We start from the raw sequence: 18,243 nt of genomic DNA, 5'->3' as shown, positions 1-18,243 counted from the left end.
TCACTGTCGTCCTGTTCGTTGGGGTTATTTAACTCTTCAGTTTGTTTTTTATTAAAGTCAGGTTCTTCGTTGTCAGTATGAACAAACATTGAAGCTTTGTCTATATTCTCATTTTCCTGTTCTCGTGACGTCGAAGGTCGTTGTAATATTGATTCCTGTCTTGTTTCTCTCTCTAATTCTCTATTAAATTCTTCCATATATTCTTTTAGAGAAAACTCTTGATCTTCTTTTGTATGCAACTCAATGCGTGACAGTGCATCAGCATTTGTATTTGATGTCCCTTTTTTATAAAGGATTTTATAATCATACTCTTCGAGTTTGATTCGCCACCGTAATAATTTAGAACTAGGATCCTTAAGTGAAAATAGCCACTGTAAAGGCTTATGATCAGTAATGATGTAAAATTTTTGACCAAACAAATATGGACGAAAGTATTTTGTTGCCCATACAAGACAAAGGCATTCCTTCTCAATTGTGGAATAATTCCTTTCAGAATCATTTAATGTACGCGACGCGTACGCCACTGGAAGATCTCGGCCTGGAGGTCCTTGACTTAGAACTGCCCCTAGAGCTACGTTGCTAGCGTCAGTTGTTAAATTAAACGGTTTCGAAAAATCAGGGTACTGTAAGATTGGTTCGTTGATCAACAAATTTTTACAAGATTCAAAACAATCCAAAAATTCTTGATCATGCTCAATTTTTGCTCCTTTCTTTAGACACTTTGTGAGAGGTTTCGTAATTTTTGCAAAATTATTTATAAACCTTCTATAGTAACCTAACAATCCGAGAAAGCCTTTAATTTGTTTCGTATTAGTTGGAATAGGATATTTCTTTATGGCTGAGATTTTGTCCGGGTTTGGTTTGACACCGTCAGGGGTGACGATATGTCCCAAATAAGCAACTTCGCGGCGCAAAAATTCGCTTTTGTCCAGTTGTACTTTAAAATTGGACTCACGTAGCCGTTTGAAGACTAATTTCAAGTTTGTTATATGCTCTTGTAAAGAAGTAGAAAAAATGATTATATCATCTAAATATACTAAGCATTTTTCATTTTGAATACCTCTCAAAATTGAGTCCATGACTCGTTGAAAAGTCGCCGGTGCGTTCTTTAAACCAAATGGCATTCTTAGGTATTCAAAGTGTCCACTTTCGGTACTAAAGGCTGTTTTGGGCATATCTTCTTCTTTCATTTCGATTTGATGAAATCCTGAAGCCAGATCCAATGCCGTGAAATATTGACATTTACCTAATTTATCTAACAGATCTGTAATATTAGGTAAGGGAAATTTGTCATCTATTGTTTTCTCATTCAACTTCCGGTAATCTATCACTACACGCCATTTTTGTTTACCGGAAGCGTCCATCTTTTTAGGTACTACCCAGATAGGACTTGACCACGGACTATTTGATGGTCTGATTATATTTTGATCAAGCATTTTGGCTATTTGACTTTCTACTTCCTTTTTGTGTATGAAAGGGTACCTATAAGATTTTGTATAGATTGGAACTTCATCTGTTGTTCTAATTTGATGTTTTATTTTGGTTGTAAAGGTGAGTGGTGTATTTTCTTGGTAAAATACGTCCGAAAATTCTTTACACAATTTTAAAATTTCTTCTTTTTCTTCTTCATTTAGATGATTTAATCTTAATTGGTTAAAATCTAGCCTTTGTTTTGGAGAGTCGTCAAAATTATTAAGGTCTATGTTTTGAATTTCTCTGTGATTAAATTTTTCTACGGAAAGGGGTTCAGAAAAATCTAAAGTTACAGGCGAACATGAGTTATTTAAGATAGTAGTTAATGCATATCCCTCTTTTGCTATTGTTAAACATTCGGGTATCTCACAATTATGAATTTTTTGATGTGGGATAATTATTTCACCTTTAGTGATATCAGTTTTCACTCTTATCACTTGTTCAGTGCGAGTTGAGATTTTTATGCAATTTAATACTGGTTCTGTTTTGTAAAACATAAGTTTTATCTTTGCATACGGTGTAATTAAATATCCGCTGTTAAAGTCGATGTTTGCTTGTAGTAACTTGAGATTATCTAGCCCGATGAGGCCGTCGAACACGTTGTGGAACTTGAATAAGTAGAATTTAAGATTTTTCTTATTAGGAAGTTTAAAAATGCTAGATGCTGGAATTAAAGCACTGTAGCGATGTGCTGACTTTTGAAACACTGTACTAACAATGAACGGATCATCAATTATGCAGTTATTGTAGTACTTTTCAGCTAAATTAGGATTAATAAAAGATTTTGTGGAACCAGAATCGATTAGAAGTTTGATGTTAAATTCAGGCAATGAAATATAAGATAGTTCACTAGTATTGGTAGAGTTTAAAGATATGACTAAGTTTGATTGTCCTTTTGAGGCGTCATCGAAAAATTTATATTTTTCTCTTGCGAAACTGAGTCACACTCATTGTCAAAAGTAGGGTTTTCTGGTGTCTCTTGTGAATATGAATACTCAGCGTATTCTGGGTTATATTCGTAGTAATTTGTCATATTATTTATATTTGCATATTCGGGGTCAACGCACGCTTCTGGCTATGCATATTGATCAAATTGATCGTAATTTGAATTGGACTGCGTTTAAGCGCTGTACAATTCTTCAACAACGTACTTAGGTTGATTATTTTGGAAATTTCCTTGAAAGTTTTGTGAATTTCCTTGAAAATTAGGCCTTGGAAAACGATTATATTGAGACAAAGGTCCTTTTGGGCCTGAAGTGCATACACTCATCGGTTGTGGTGCTGGAAGTGATTTGTTTTGATTGGGCTTAAATACGTTTGATTGATTTGGCCTTCCAAAAACTTGAGAGTTTGTTGGAAACCGTTGCGGCATTCTATTGAAATTTGGTCTTATATTGATGGGTTGTGAAGGAAATCTGTTGAAGTTACTCCTAGGCATAAATAAATTATGCGGTGTCTGTGCATTGAATGATGCAAAATTTTGTTGCGGTTGTGCAACAAATGGCATTCTGAATTGCTGATTAAAATGATTAGCTTGGGGTTTAGAATTTGTTTTCATAACCTGCGTGGATTGGTGTGGTAATCGGTTAGACATATTTTGGAAATAATGATTATTATATTCCTGCGTAACGTACTGAAGGGCTTCAGCTAAAGATCTGGGTTTCATACAACGAATCGTTGTCCCTATAGGTTCCTTTAACCCTGATAAGAAAGTTTTTAAAGCTAAATCGTTATATAGTGATTTCTTTAGCATTTTTCCACCATCGCTAGATTCGTGGCAATCTATATAAGAACATAGTAAGTTTAATAAGTGTAGAACTCTGTCATAAAATTGGTTTGGATTTTCATTTTGATTTTGTCTTAACATAACTAGATCCCTATTTAAGCAAGCTTCATCCCTTTGATCAGCGAAATTTCGGTGAAGAATAGATTTTAAGTCCTCCCAAGTGGATATATTTTGAATGTTTACAACAATTTTTGCTGTACCCGAAAGTTTTCCGATCAAACTGTTTAACAGAAAAGTATTTTGAAAATCCAATGGATTTGATACATTATAGAAATTATCAATTAAACTTTGGCAGGTTGTCAAATACCTGTTTAAGTCATTAGGATTCCCATCGAATTGTGGGACACATTGTAAGTACTCTGGTTTAAATTGTGGCATTGTAAAACTACTTAAAATACGATTAGATAAATCTTTTACTTCTTCTTTTGTAATTAGTGGAACTTGAAGCAATTTTTTAGAATTATCAATAGAGTCAGTTAAAGGGTTATCAGAATTTTCTATCGATAAGCTACTTAATTCTTCAATAATTGTGTCTAAATTCGACATGAAAAAATTGCACACTTACATAAAAACGATGACCTTGACCATATTCTGCCTATAAGGGTCCAAATCTTCCGGATGGCGATGTGGTCCAACCAAAGTTTGCGATCCTTGCAAAAGTGCCCGATGCTGTGACACTTTCCACCAATATGATGAATTCGCTGCCCGGTAACTGTAAAACTCGTCGATATGCCCTCGAACAAGTCTTTTTTGATTATCGAACTCGCGAACTATTCGAATCTGTCACAAATCGTTATACGAAAAAGTCCCTTAGCGATTGATTGACTTTTAACAGATCTTACCGACTGCGCCAATTACGTCTTCGAATATGGTAAGACCGTTTTTAAAAAATACAAATTACAAACTAGTACAGAAGTATATTGATAATGTTACATTAAAGCACTTAATAATAATAATAATGCAATACGCGGTGACACTGGTTTTGTTCATGGAACTGCATACTCAGCATCTGTCCTGGTCTATGGAGGTGGTACAACCTCGTGACTTAACTAGTGGGTCAAATACTATGACATATTTCTGACATCAAAATAAGCCGATTTAAAGCGACTTACCTTAGTCCGAAATTACTCCACTTTCGAGATACAGCGTGGTCAAGTTAAAAAATAAAAAATTTTTTTTTTTTAATTTATTGTACATTTTGTAGCGTATTACTTTCAAATCTGGTAGCCAGAGGTTTTTTGAGATGCGAAACCCGACTTACAATTTGAACAAATTTTAGGTGACAGTATTTCGGTACAGTATCGAACACTAAAAACCGAAATCTCTGGACAACGGTTTACATTAGCGGTTCTTAGCAGGAGTACCTTTTTGCTTTAAAATGTTTAAAACATCATTTCCTTAAAAAATAAATAAGAAAATTACACAGATAAAAAAGTTACGGTAACTTAAAACCATCAGAAGTACACTGTACACTGTAAAGCGCCCTCTAACGGCCGCAGTAAAATTGTATCCAAATTCGGGTTTCGCATCTCAAAAAAACCCCTGGGTACCAGATTTGAAAGTAAAACGTTACAAAATGTACATTATATTTAAAAAAATCGATTTTTGTTTTTTAGCTTTACCACCCTGTATCTCCAAGACGGAGCAATTTCGGACTAAGGTGAGTTGCTTCAAATCGGGTTGTTTTAATGTCAGGAATATGTCATAGGATTTTGTACAGACCTTTTAGAGACACCCTGTAGTGGAACAAAACTTTTTCCAATTCAACAACAATTTTTATTCACAAACAGTAGGACTAGCTACGGGCTCCAGCCTTTCTCCCCTACTGGCGGAGATTTGTATGTCTAACTTGGAAAAGGCACTCCCAATATGTTTCAAAAATCATTTTCTATAAGCGTTGCGTGGATGACATAATATGTGTTTTTGACGGGGACCTGACGGATGTCCAATACTTGGTTGATTTTCTAAATAATTTACTGCCCTTTTTAGACATCTTACTTCATAGATTACCTGATCACATAGAATTTTCTGTTTTTCAGAAGCCCACAAGCACAGACAACATAATCCCTTATTCATCTAACCACCCTTTTAACAGAAAACTGCTTCCCTTAATTGTTTTTTTCCACCGCCTGTTTAATATCCCTATGTCACAGGAAAGTTTTAACAGAGAGCTTTCTTGGATAAGAGCTAGTTAACAAAATGTATTACAACCATTTCAACAAATTTGTTAACAGATGCTTAATTAAGTCAGAGATTAAGGAAACCACAAAATATTTTTCTATCCCCTTTATTGGTAATCTGTCTTTTCAAATTAGAAACTTATTTAGGCAACACAATATTGTTACACTTTACTGGGTTCTTTTAGATAAGTGAGACTTAGAAGAAGAGAATAAACTCAACAAACCTTATTTACTAATTACACAACAATTTACAACACTAGAAATCACTTTTAAATCACTAAAGTCACTTTTACCACTTTTCACTACTTCGCTCTTTGCTTTATCGCGCCACTGTTATTTCACAACTCACAACTTAACTGATTGTCCGTCGGCTCGGTCGGTTTATATATGTGTGGGTGATCGATTCTCGAATGTTCCTGTATGCACAGAATGTTCCTGCTATACGTCGAGTAAAGGTTTATTGTATCGCGAACATTCGATCCGATGCTCCGATCCAAGTTTAAAGATACCGGGACATGTCCAAAAGTAGCTGTTTTGTGGACATGCATTTTACTTGGGGTTTAATGGGTAACTCCCTTATTTTAAGGCCTAGAGGGCTGAGACTTCGTATTAGGGGGGTAAGTTTGGGACACCCCTGGGATTCGGTGTTGCCAAGTTGTGCACTTTTTCCCTAAATTTAGGGAAATTCTATATAGTGACCCCTCGTTTTTCCCTAAATTTCAGAAAATCTTAATGTGGCTTTGAGGCCTTTGTAACAATATCAACATTTGTTTTAAAGTAGGACATTCAGCAAAAAGCTTCCTGTTTAACTCTAAGGATCCAACTCCCACCCTTTCAAAATCCGGAGTCTACCAACTTTCCTGTTGCAGCCCTCACTGTGATGCTGTCTACGTGGGTCAGACAGGCAGAAGGTTTCAGATACGCCTTAATGAACATACCAAGGAGTTTGAGAAGCACTCTAACAACCCCAATTTGAGCACAATTAACATAAAATCCCTTTTCGCTAGACACCTGCCTTTCACTCATCACACCTTTAACATAGAAGAAGGGTTCAAAGTTCTACACTTTTGTGACAAGGGTAACCTTCTCGATTTGCTTGAATCACTGGAGATAGAAAAGGCCTCAGCAGTTTCTGATGTCGTCTGCCTCAATGATCAAGTGAGTCTTCCACTCCTTTTTTCAATTCCCTGCTCTTTTAATAGAGTTCCCCCCCCCACCCCTTCCTTTTGTCTGCTATCGATCGGGGCTGACTTTTTGACATTCTGTCGTCGCCTATGTCATTTTCATTTGGGTGGGTGGTCGGGGGTAACCAGTTTTCTGTCGTTCTTTCCCATCGTGGCCGCCTAGCAGTGAACAAGTGACCAACTTAACACGTAGAAGGGTTTTTAGAGACATTTCACATCCCAGTGTCAAGATGCCTAACTTCCCCTACACTTAGGGTTCCCCCTCAGGGGGCCCCCTAAAACTCTATGTAATGTACCGTCAAAAAGTTAGATAGTGTAACTATTTTTTGTTTTTTTCTCCATTATAAGGTAACCTTGATCGACCTCTATTTTTTGAACACTTTCACTGACATTGATTTTTACAGATTATTACTTTTTGATCCTTAAAAACGTCAATGGGTTTTTTAAAAGTTCTCCCTAAAAACTACAAACACTTAACCCCAGGTCTGCTGTCCCGTTTTACAGAATGACAGCTTAATTTTATAGTTCGGTACTAGGTAAGCTTCCTTTTATATACTTTCACGGAGACGACTCAGTGTTACTGTTCCCCCTGTAAAACAAAAAGTGCAACAGGTGCTTACAACGTGAACGACCTAGCCGAAGAACTAACGCCGTAAACGAGATAAGGGTCATTAATGGTAAATATGGGTCACTATACTGCACCTAGTACAACAGAAAGTACATTCCACCTAAAGATTAGTCGGGTAGTAAATAGTGTGATGGTTAGAAGAGCGGTCGGCAAAAAAAAAAGAAAACTTCTTAAGTTCGAAATCATCGAGGTAAAACATTCTGGCCGGGAGGTAAATGGCAGTTTTGTTGCACGAGGACATGCGAGACCGCCGGGACCATACGAGGTCAAATTATCTCCCAACTGGGTCTCCAAAGAGGTGAAAACTGTCTGCTATTTATTTACAATCTCCGCAGACTTTCACAACTAACAGAAAGAACTTCGGTTGTGACAACGAGAAAATGTGTACGGGAAATTTAGTTGTCGTAAGTATATAATTGTGTGTTAAATAGTTACAAGTGCCGAGTGAACGGTGTGAATGGTGTTGGGTCTTGAGGTCGCGGGTGGCACTCCTCGTGGCGATACTGCTAAATTGTAAGTTACCACAATTGGCGAAGAGGTAAATAATATAAGGAGTGTTAAATAAAATTAGAACTAACAAAATAAAATGGAACTAGGATATTATCGTACAAAAAGTATACATTAAATTAGAATAACTATAGCACACTTATAAGTATAAACAGATGGACCAATGTAAATAGAGATTTACTTGAGGCAATAAATTGGGTTATGATTTTGTGTATACCGTCGTCTCACTTCTTCCACACTAACCCCTTAACGTGACAATATATTGGGTGGGTTTGTAGATTTTTCGGGTTCATTCTGATCGAAAAGAGCGGAGGCTTGTCAGTGCTTTCCGTCACACTTCCTGTGATAATAGTGCATAATTTGTGCCACCCTGGTCAGCGACGCAGCGCAAGCATCCGGACGTGTCAAGCGTGGTATAGTAGATCCACATGATACATCAGCTGTGTATTTATTTATCTTCCGATTAACAGCCTTGACACTTTCATTAATGTGGATTAGTAATCTTACTATGATAATTTATTAAATATATTAGTTAGTGCGCCAACTCAAATCTAGTTAATCCCAACACTGGGAACATTAAGTACATTTTGAGTAGGCCAAATTTAGCTGTGCTAATAGGAGGAAACATCTCTTCATACGCAGTATCTGCGCTAGAGCTATTAATTTTTCTGGTAGAGATTAAAAGTCTGTAAGTAAGTACATGAACTTGAAATCTTTAACTAGCTTTAACACTAATGAATCGCAACCAACAGATTTAGCAAAAACACTGCCATATTGACTGATGGTTCACAAAGTCCTAAAAATAGTGCCTATTTCATAAACTTGTTTAGTTGGACTGTAGACCGGTTTGAAGATTTCTTGCATTTAACACTTTAAAATATTACATACGTTAGTTATTAGGACTAGAAGTAATGAAATTCTGCGTTTAGTCCAAAAACCTTGAGTAAATCAAATATCAACATGGTTTAGTTCGTCTAACATCTAACTGGTTACTAGAAAATGTAAACAATGTAATTTTTGTTGACTTAAGTTTATTAAAATCTGGATTGTAGTACTTACTCAACAAACCCAGATAAACTCAAAAGTGTCATTTGTGCATGCTAAAACAACTCCGGACTTGTGACCCATATTTAATTCTCTTAAAAAATATGATAAAAATATCATTAAGGGGTAATAAGGATTTGGACATTGCATTGTTGGAATATAGAAATTCACCACGTACGAGTTGGAATATAGAAATTCATCGCGTATGAGTTTTTCACCGGTACAATTATTAATGAGTCGTATTAATCAAAAGATGGTCTATGGATGTGTTTTATTCACTTCTCAATATTGCTGATATCAATACCATGGTAATTCACAAATTGTAACAGTCCAAATTCCATCAGAAGAAGGGAATTTCTTCGAAACCTAGCATTGCAGCTAGTCAATAATCATCTCCAACATAGGGTTGAGCTTAGTTGCTTGCCGCAAGTACTTACATTACGAATAAAGGAAATTATTGACTATGAAAGTCCCACAAAACAAGCAACAACTATAGTTCACACACACAGTACAGCCCTGTTCCAAAAATAGGCCGTTGTAGTTACTGTGACCGAAAAAAGAATAGACCAACTAAATATAGTTGCACAAATTGTGAAAAATAATATGTTTGAACTGTTCTGAGTAATTGAAAATAAATGATAATGCTTATGTGAGGTCTAATACTATATTTATAAAATCCTTGTTAAAACTATTATTATTTAAGTTGCCCACTGACAGTCCGCCGCGTGTAAATGTGAAAAAAATAATAGAGCGTGTAACGGAGGTTAATATTATAGTTTGAAAGGAAAAAAGACGCCAGCGCTGCGGTTCTAGATATCGATCCTCAAGGAGATCCAAAAGCCCATTTTTAAACTATTTGCGGGTTTAGCGGAGAAAATACTGCGGATGGCCTCAAACGAAGATTGCCATCGAACGAGCTTATGCTGGTAAGACCTTTTTTAGCAATGTATTTGGACGAGGCCTTAACAAAGTTGGAGCTTAAGTTTAAAAAGTCAGACCAACATTGTGCAAATCTTTATAGACAGGTCTGTAGCATGCGAAAAAAAGACAAAAGAAAGCCCGGCCGCAGAAAACGGCTTAGCCGGAAACGACGCTCAAAACGTAAGAAATCCAAAAAACGGTCTGTCCTCCTGTCTTATCATAATATTTCATCATTATTGTGAGTCCACGAATTGTAAATTGCATATAACCGATTTATTAAACATCTTTTTGGCTCTGTGTTGTTTGGCTATCTTGAAATGAACAATCATATTGAAAAATTAAACAGGTTAATGGCTATATATCTTATTGGCTAAATGTTTTTGTGACTGTTGTGTGGACAACCGAGGATCAGAAACCTCAAATTACAAAAATATGCCGTCTTGTATGGCGAATTGACTGCTCGTAAGACGAAAATATTCAATTCTGTTAATCATATTACTATAACAGAAATCTGGACCTACGTTTCTACTCAGGGCTACATAACAGTAACAGACATTTTGTTCATAAAAGAGCACTCAGAACTGTAGTTCTTGAAAGCGCAAAATGGAAAGTCGTCATACAGCTGACTCTCTTGAAGATTATTTACTGGTATTTTCTTATTGTTATATTTTATTATATTATGTAAAACCACACATAAAGAGAAAAAAATAGATACCTTTACAACACACTTGTCTCAATATTGTCCAAAAATGTTGACTAAAATGTGTAAGTAACAATGCGTCCAGGATTGGAGATTATTTACTGATATTTTCTACCAAGAAAATAAACCAACCAATAAAACCAATAATTTGTTGCAGCAGTCAAGGCTCATCAGGGGCAGTAGCGCTACGGAGTAAGTAAGTAAGTAAAACCTGTAACGGGTTGGTCAGGACATCAACGCCAGATTTTAATGGTCAAAATGATAAACTGTAAAGTTATGAAGTCTTAAGCAAATTCAAAGTTTGAAGCGAATTCTGGAGAAAAGAGATCTATCGTTAGAAGATACTCTAAACACCAACCTCAAGACTCTACACCATATCTTGGAGAGATCAATCGAGGAAGGGACAATCCATTATAAGCTATAACACTAACTCTGTCGACACCTCCTATGCTAATGCAGGATTGATGGACGAGTTGACAAGACTGGGATTAGCCAAGAAGACTGAGGATCTGGGCCTCCGCAAAGCTTTGCCACCCTTTGTTCAAGTCAGTGTCACGAATGAGCAATCAGCAATAATTTGAGGAGAAGTGGGAAGAAAACTACAAAGAGATGACAACCGGCCAAGATAACTTAGCTTCAGAGAGGAGAGATCGAATGCACGCTGAACGCATCCGCGATGTCAACACGATACGTGAGAAGTGGAAACGTGCGACCGATGCTTTTAATCAATGGCGACCACGTCTAGCTGAGGAGGACTACCGTATCATCATCTATCTACAGTGTCTTCTTAAGCAAATTGAATGCCACAATGAAAAAGGAATTGGGGTTACTGGATCACTAGGCTCTATGTTTGAAGCGATAGCTGATGCAGGAGTTTACGTACAACAGCAGATGAAGGATGAATTTTGTAAACACTTTCAACTTCTGGTGACCGACCCATCCTCCAACGTAAATAAGGACAACTACCCATGTTACGACGAGTGGAAAGAGGTAAAGGACTATGTAATAATAGCTCCAAAGAAATATATTTTTGAGCCAACCGCAAGGATCCACGACGAGGAAAAGTACTGCAATGATACTAAAGAGGTAATAACAAGCATTTTGCCACACCTTCGCAAGCAGGATTGGGTAAAGCAAAGTTCAAAGCAGCATTTTCGCGAAATTCAAAATAGAAATCTGAAACCAGACATCAAATTCAGAATAACATTACACTTAGAGTCAGCAAAACTGAAAGAAAGTACTCTATGGGCAGGACGCATTGCACGATAATACAATAAGGTATGTAAAACTATAATCATACAACACTTACAATTAAATAGAAACAAACAAAAACCAACTTACACTAGACAGGCCTGCCAACGCAACTTACACACTAAGTCTTATTAGTGGCGAGGTAATTCAAAAAGTGCCACAGGGTGATCGTCTATTAGGCAGGGTGACACACTTGCCCATCCGGGAATTTTGTGCTGTACCAAATACACCCTTATACGCAGGAGTCCGTATACAGTGTCCAGTAGTAGCTTTCCCTCGTCAATGTTAAACTTTGAAGCAATCGAAGCTGTAAAGGGTTGTAAATTCCCCATCTTAGTTATATTCACCTCACCACATCATTATTTACCTGGAAGGTTTGGCCGACATGCCCTGTGTTATCCAGCTATTATATCTTATAAAGTTTTAATTAATCAGAATACTATTATGATTTATAATATGTTTTTAAATTTCTTAAACACAAGATAATTTCGCCTACTACTACGAAATCTCGATTCAAACAGACCTGCACGAACCACTTTCAACCGACAATCTTTTTTTACCTTACATTCTTTCTCCGCTCATCTCCCCGATAAGCCATACGAGTATTCGTTTCATTTAGTATAGCAAACTATAATACAATTTTACTCTAAAGGCACGACAAAAAAAACCGCAGCCAGGTATCGGACTTTGTCCTCTCCGATCCGAAAGGAATCTGACCACCGACGTCACCACCCATACGCACGTCACCACCAATCATCTCGAAAACTGTACCAATTAATTTATATACGTTGCAAACCAATACCTCCAATTCGAGAAAAAAGTGGCACCTTGGCTAGAGACAACAAACTCACACCAAAGGTTTACAGGAAACATACTCAAACAACTACTAAAAAAAAATTACCCAATTATTTAATGCATCTCATTTCGCTTGAAACACGTTCCTATGTTGTGAAAACGGCAGATGTAATTATGATATCAAAACCCGGCAAACAGTAAACGAAGCTAAATCTTACTGGTCCATTTCTCTTCTGCCTGTGTTATCAACATTATTTGAGCAACTTTTTCAAAAAGGCTAAATAAAATTATTGAATAAACCAAGAGGGTTCCTGACCATCAGCTTGACTTTCGCAATTCCATAGTTGAACAAGTACATAGAGTAACAGACCTAATAGAAGAGTGACTAGAAAAGAAGATATGCTTCGCCGTTTTTCTAGACGTCGCCCAAGCATTTGATAAAGTTTTACATGATGGCCTCATCAGGAAACTAAAGGTACTCTTTTCATTGCAGTATATACAGCTATTAGAATCAGATTTAATTCAACGAACCTTCAGGATCAAATAAGAAAATAAATATTCGTTTTTTCTTCTCGCGTTAAAAAATCATAAACGCTGGAGTTCCCCAAGGCAGTGTGCTTGGACCAGTGCTGCACTTGTTAGATACTTGAGATATACCTGTAACAGATAACATAAAACTAGCACCATTTGCTGATGATACTGCAGTTCTAGCAGTAGCCCGGTCACCAGGGGCAGCTCCTCAATAAGTGCACATGTGCACGTGCACTCCCAAATTTTGAGTCTAAAAATGCATGTTTCCATTATAAATCTTATAATGATTGAAATAATTTTCTATTAATACCAAGTATTAATCTTGGAAGTAAATAAGCTTTTAATAATAAATAACCGAAATCCGGACGAATTACGGATCACCGCCGCCACCGTGCACCGTGTGTCGTGGTAAAATCAAGTGCACAGCTCATGGGTATAGTAAATCTGATTGGTCGAACTTCCGCCGTCCGCTCTCTCTGTGCCCCGCGACTGTCAAGAGCCAGTCGATTTTAAGCTGGCCCGTGTGCACAATTAGGGGATTTTTTCAGTCGCGTGTTATTTTTCTTCGCGACTTTTTAAAATGCCTCCAGCATTTCTTAACGTTAGTGTGCAATATTTGAAAACAATTAGATATTTTAAAATTGTAGGAAGTTTGGGCGTGGTCTCAAAAAATTTTTCATTTATTTTGGATGTTTCCAACTTTTATGTTTTTTTTTTGGGTTTCGGGCTAAAGGGAAGAAATCCAAACGGACCGAAGAGGATAAGGAACAGGTGGAATCTGAGGCGACTCAAAAAGCGGCCAAAACCAAAAACGGTCACGATATTAAAGAAGAGGGAGAAGAATGAAAACAGAGGGAAAAATAAGAAGAAGAACAACGACTACAGAGTAAAAAAAGAAGAACGACGACAGAGGGAAAATCAAGAAGAAGAAGAACGGCGACAGAGAGAAAAATAAAAGGAAGAACGATGACAGGAAGAGGAACAAGAGAGGCGACAGCAACAAGGTGAAGAAGTCAAGCAGCACTAGTCCTGGTTGGTATTTGAATGGGTGACCGCTGAACACTAGTGTGTACCCATTCGGAGTCTAAACCATTTGCGGATATCCCCATCTTTCAACCGGCCTGGCCAGCGTGGAATATTATGGCTAAATGTCTTTCCGAAAGGATAGAGGCCTAAACCCCAGCAGTGTGCAAAAAGGGCCGGAAAAGAAGAAAGAAGAATGGAAACAGAAAAGTGGAAAAACCGGACGTGGCTAATCAAGCAGATTCCTAAACCACAGCACGAATCATTAGAAAACCCTGAATTCAACAACACACTCGTAAAGAAATGAGACAAACACAAAAGAAAATTGACCACATTCAACAACAGAAAAACATATCCATATCCTTGCACGACTTTCACAGGGTCCGCAAAAGACGAATATACTTGGCGAAGTTACTCTATTTACGTCAGACGGGTTTAAAAATACGCCCATTTATCTGAATGTACATAGAATAGTAATAAACTGATTGATTTATGTGAGAACCTTTTATGGTTACTGACGTCAAATGTGCGGCAGAAGAAGCTTAATTAAAGGAACAACAATGATTAATACAACGTATTAATCATTGTTAATACACGTATATTAATGAGTACTGTGTAACGCTAATGAGGTGAAACAAGACTTTTTTTTAGCTTAGTATAAAATGTCATCAATTTCAAATTCAAAAAACTATCTACACGACAACGTTTGGCTGTCGTCAAATATCTTCTCAACAAAGGACGCATTTGGAGCTCATTTGGACAACGAAGAACATGTCACTCTGCCACAATACCTCTTCCCTCATTGATGCAAAATTTCGAACCTGTTGACATCAGTGACACGACGGAAACCGCACCTCCAATACCTCCTGCCGAATAATCTCCGCTACGTTCATTATGTAGTAGGATTGTATCGATTAGCAGAAAGGATAATAACAATTAATATTATAATAAATTAGAACCAACCAAGAATAACAAAAATGTTTTGCGGAAAACCGGACAAAATAAAAATTCTTCTATCAAATCGATGGCGGAGTAAATGATCATTTTTGTCTACTTCAAAAATGTTGTGGGTGGGGGTGGGGTAATCTGTAGATTGTAGTAGCCGTTGTGGGTATTATATTTATATTCGTACTTATATTTACCAATAATATTCTGGTAATTATAATACATATTTTATTATTTTCGGCTTTTTACTACAACTGCAACTGTAGAGTTAAAATTAAAGGTTCTATTAAAATGTCTAACCCGCCTAGCCGGCGTACATATCATTAAATGTATTAAATCAAGAACAGTGATGCGAATTACATGTGGACACCAAACAAAGAATAAACATTTTCAACTTTCAGAAATGGAAAAGTTACAATCAGTCTAAATTTTATGTTATGTTGTTGTTTTTAATTACAGTAGAAAAAGCTCGACAAATATGCCAGAGATATGAGGCCTTTTACGACCAACTTCTTACTTACGCCCAAATTAAAGCCTTCTTAGCCAAAACTAAGAATAACAACCCTAACACTGTGCATATGGTTACCATAGGGCAATCAAGCCAAGGTTGTCCCACACACTTACTTCGCTTTCTATAGTAATTTATAAATGAACGACATTTCTAGGAAGTGCTATTTACGTTGTATCCATTACTGCTGACCTTAGATAAGCCACTGACCCCAAATTTGCCCATTTCATTGAAGCAGGTTGGAGTGGTCCAGACTGTTTTGAAGAGTCCAACGACCTGTACATAATCAATTATTTATCAAAAGACCCTTGTCATCCGAGGCTAATGGACTATATTATAGCACCGTCTGGAAACCAGGACGGTTACGATCAGTCTGTAAAAAGTAAAGACACACTCGCACTTCGCCGCAGCCTTACTAAATAGAACCCCTTAAGCAAGTTCTAATGTCTTTATTCAGACCATCGAAAATATTCTACTAATTTAATCAATATTTCAAGCTGAAACTTAATTATCTATACATTCGAAGTAATTGATTCTGTCGTGATCATTTTTAAATTAATATTTTTTACGGACAAAAACATTCTCAAAATGAACAATGAACAACTGAGAAAAATTTACCAGTCAGCCAATGTGTCTCCATAGGATTGGGATGATTTCGCTCGTCCTGAATTAAAACCCTCTGCTGATTTTGTAGTTATACAGGTAAACATCATTCAAGTAGCACGTCTAAATAGAATAATTCATGTTTTATTTTAGATATTGTAAACCAGAGCGAAAATTCAAGAGAAGAGAGCATGTTCAGCTGCACTAGAAGATCTACAAAAACCAGCCAACTTTTTGATCATAATCTTAAAATTTTTAAATTGAAATTTGCAACTGTTTAAAAGTAATGATAATGTAACTATAAACATTAGGTTTACTGGTTAAATTTTTTCCCAACTGGAAACCCCTCACCTCAAATTAAAGTTCTTTTAATGTCATAATGTCATTTGGAGAACTCTAAGTCAATTTCAGTAGATCCTTAAGTATTAAGGAAGTACTTCATCCCATTAAAAAGGTTGAAGACGATGAACGTGTCACTTTGTCGAAGCCACACGCGTTTGGAAAATTGGAAAGTCTATTTATGAATACATCCTACTGCAAAAATCCCTTAAAACCCGTTTTTTCCAAAGCAGTGAACATTAACTACGTTCGCTTGGATTCGGCCATTGTTTTGCATTATTCACATTTCCGAAATATTCTGTAAATTAATCAAATTAAATTGTTGATAGAGCTAAGAGTATTGCCTCATTATAATGGGGACATACGTACCGGCATCTGCATTTATACAGCTCTCCCCAGATAAAATATTTTACCGATATAGAATACCTGTTATTTGTTGTGTTAGAGAGATTCTTGGCAACCACGTAGCTACGGTTGAGAAGTTAAAGTTAGGATGACTTAGTGAGTTGGACGGCATGGTAGAGAATAGATCTTAAAGATTATGGTGTTTGTGCTAATAAATGTCTCTGTAAAACTCAATGTTGCTTCTATTCAGTTAGACATCCATAACAACCAACCATCATTAACAACCTCCAAGTGAACGAAACCGAATCATTAACAACCTCCGAACTCCGAAACGAAAATGGCAGCTGGAAAACGATAATAAAGGTCCTCTCTTATGTTGTTTGATTGAATGTCAAGTACATATCTGTAAATAGTGTAAATATTCTTAGTCAGAGTTAAAATAAACATTGTTTAATAGTACCAAATCTACATATGCAAACTGCCCCTGTTAATGCATAACATTGGTGATATAAATTTTCCTCGAATTTTTCATTCTATACAGTGTGACCCATTTAGAATGGAAACACCCCTATAAAATTTTAGGTTATTAACCGATTTCAATGATTTTTTTTTTGAAATAATTAGGAATGAAATGTCTATTACGGGAGAAAATTTTAAATATTTATTTCAGTTTTCAGGTCATATTACGATACTTTTTCTTGATAGAAAATGGAGAATTTTTATTAGCCATTTTTTTATTGAAAAAATTACTACGCCACTGGATCTATAGTGCTTTCAAATAGCTGTGACCAAAATTTCATGAAAATCCATTCATTAATAACAAAGTTATGACAAATTAAAATTCAAAAATCCTCTAAGCTAACAGTCACAAAAGAACACTCTGCATCAACTGTTGCCATAGAAATGGTGTTATTATTTACTTTTTTATTATTAATTATTAATTGATTAATTTAATTAAAAAAAAATGAAAAAAAAATAAATAAAAAATAAAATAAAATTAATAAAAAAAAAATTTAAAAAAAAATAAAAATTAAAAATTAATTTTTTAAGTTTGGTCACAGCTATTTGAAAGCACTATAAATCCAGTGGCGTAGTAATTTTTTCAATAAAAAAATCGCTAATAAAAATTCTCCATTTTCTATCAAGAAAAAGTATCGTAATATGACCTGAAAACTGAAATAAATATTTAAAATTTTCTCCCGTAATAGACATTTCATTCCTAATTATTTCAAAAAAAAAATCATTGAAATCGGTTAATAACCTAAAATTTTATAGGGGTGTTTCCATTCTAAATGGGTCACACTGTATATACAGGGTGGACCATAAGTAATGGGACATAGAGCTACAGCATATTCCTGACATCAAAATAATACGATTTAGCTGAATTGTCCTATACCGAAAGTTAATATTAAGAAAGATACAGGGTGTGAAAGTTGAAATTTTATTTTAGCTTTTTTGTCATATCTTCACGGTCTTTTGA

General features: G+C 36.0%; 1 long non-coding RNA gene across 1 annotated transcript in view; it reads right to left on the bottom strand.

Moving 5' to 3' along the window:
• The window catches only part of LOC145736595 (uncharacterized), a 259,716-nt gene extending 241,745 nt beyond the window's left edge, over nucleotides 1-17,971 (bottom strand). Inside the window, exon 1 of the long non-coding RNA XR_014180033.1 lies at nucleotides 17,303-17,971. This is a non-coding gene — a long non-coding RNA (uncharacterized LOC145736595). The remainder of the gene's footprint in view (nucleotides 1-17,302) is intronic.
• Between the last annotated feature and the right edge of the window lie 272 nt (nucleotides 17,972-18,243).

The sequence above is a fragment of the Ips typographus genome, linkage group LG12 (assembly GCF_016097725.1).
Source record: "Ips typographus isolate SLU linkage group LG12, UJ_Ityp_2.0, whole genome shotgun sequence".
Lineage (NCBI taxonomy): Eukaryota > Metazoa > Arthropoda > Insecta > Coleoptera > Curculionidae > Ips > Ips typographus.
The sequence above is the reverse complement of the archived record's forward strand: the minus strand, read 5'-3'. Positions and strand labels throughout refer to the sequence as shown.